Genomic DNA, 2,155 nt, shown 5'->3' with positions numbered 1-2,155 from the left:
TTTCATCCCTGCCTTTCATCTCTCACCCGGGGATGGAGCGCTGGTCGTCGTGGCAACACCCCAAAGTGTTCCAGCTCGTTGCCATGGCACCCAGAGATGCTCTGAGCCCAATCCCAGGACCCCTGCAGCCCCCTGAGGGTCCTGCCCCATTTTCAGCCCCCCCTCCTGCACCCCAGGGGTGCCTTGTGCCAAGCATGGGGCCTTCCCTCCGCACAGCCGGGGGGTTGGCAGGGCCGGGGGGGGTAGGAGGTGCCCCTGCCCCAGGTACCCTCTGCGCTGTCCTCAGCCCCGCAGCTGCGCCATGGCCATCGGGGAGGTAAGGCCCTGCAAGCTGCGCTGCCCTGGCCCCTTCCCCTTCGGCCCCCTGGTCGCCCCCAGAGCCATGGCCCTGGGGTCCCTCTCTGCTGGGGGGGGTGGGTGAACAGCCCCTTAACTCATGGGGACCCCCCCCAGTCTGTCATCTCAGCACCCAGCCCTCGCACCCCAGCCCGTAGCCCTGGCACAGGGGTCCCTGTGTGCCCCCCGCCATGGTCCCCGGCCCTCCTGTGGCTCCTGCCCCCACCTCTGTGACCGTAACCCCCTGTAGCCACGGCACCCATCTCTGTTGCCGTGGTGCACCTCATTGCCATGGTGCCCCAGTTGCCGTGGTGACCCTTTTGCCAAGGTGCCCCATTGCCAAGACGCCACCACCACCACAGCACCCGGTTGCTGAGGCATCCTCTTGCCGTGGCACCCCATCACCGTGGTACCCAGTTGCTGAGGGATCCCATCACCGTGGCACCCCATCACCGAGATGCCGGTCGCTGAGGCATCCTGTTGCCACGGCACCCCATCACTGAGGTCCCCCATTGCCACAACACCCCATCACCAAGGCACTCTGTCACCATATCACCCCATCACTGTGGCACCTGGTCCCTGCGGTGCCTGCTGGGGTGACACCCGCCTGCCCTGTGCCCCCAGGAGCTGCGGAGCGGGTGCTTCTGGCGGGGGGTGCTGGCGGAGGCATCGGCGACGCTCATCTTCGTGGGGGTGGTACTGGGTGCCTCGGCAGCCCCCGGGCCCCTGGCACCAGCACTGGCCGGGGGGCTGGCGGCTGGGGCGCTGGCCTGTACCCTCGGGGCACCCCAGGCCAACCCGGCACTCACGCTGGCCCTGCTCTGCACCCGCAAGCTGGGTGCCCTGCGCGGGGCCGCCGGGCTCCTGGCCCAGTGTGCTGGAGCCGTGCTGGCCTCCGCCGCTGCCCGCCTGGTGCTGCCGGACGACGCCAGCCTCACCACCAGGGTGAGTGTCCCTGTCCCCCTGTCTGTCCCAGTGACGGTGACGGCGTGCTGAGCCTGGGTTGTTGTGGCAGGTGAGTGCGGCGGGGACGGTGAGGCAGGCGCTGGCCTGGGAGACCTTCGCCACCTTCCAGCTAGCTCTGGTTGCCTTTGCTGCTGCTGACCGGGCAGCCCCCCAGGGTGGGCTGGCCCTGGGCAGCGCTGTGGCTGCTGGCACCCTGGCCGCGGTAAGGACCCCCACCTGCCTACCTCCATGCCGGGGCTTCTGGCCCCCACCCCGGCCAGCCCTGACCCCCCTCTCCCACAGGGGCCGTTCTCGGGGGGCAGCATGAACCCGGCACGCTCTCTGGGACCGGCCATCGTCACTGGCGTCTGGGATGACCATTGGGTGAGTCAGCAGCACCCCCAGGTCCCCCCTAGAGACCCCAATGTGGGGATGGGTGCCCCCAGCTGCAGCGTGGGACCCCCCACAGTCCTGTCTTCACCCCAGGACAGGGTTCTCTGGCTCTTCCCTTTGTTTGGATAGGTCCCCCAGTTCCCCCCAGGACAGGTCATCCTCAGCTGCATCCCCAGTTTGGGTCCTCCTGCTCCCTCCATCACAGGATGGGTCCCTCTCAGTACCCATCCTTGGGATGGGCCCCTCCTGGTCCCCCCATCCCAAACGTGTGATCCCCCCACAGCTCCCCATGCCTGGAGCAGGTTCCTCCAGTCAGTCCCCATCACTGTTGTGGGGTCCCTGGTCCCCCCATCCCTTGAGCAGTGCCTAGCATCCCCCCAGCAGCCCCTAACCCCATGTTCCCCTGTCCCTGGGGCACCCCGACCCTGTGTGAGTCCCCCGGACCAGCCCTGACACCTGCCCCCCCCCCCGGGGGAGCCGC

Source organism: Haliaeetus leucocephalus, unplaced genomic scaffold (assembly GCF_000737465.1).
Source record: "Haliaeetus leucocephalus isolate CR32 unplaced genomic scaffold, Haliaeetus_leucocephalus-4.0 Scaffold186, whole genome shotgun sequence".
Classification (NCBI taxonomy): domain Eukaryota; kingdom Metazoa; phylum Chordata; class Aves; order Accipitriformes; family Accipitridae; genus Haliaeetus; species Haliaeetus leucocephalus.
The sequence above is the reverse complement of the archived record's forward strand: the minus strand, read 5'-3'. Positions refer to the sequence as shown.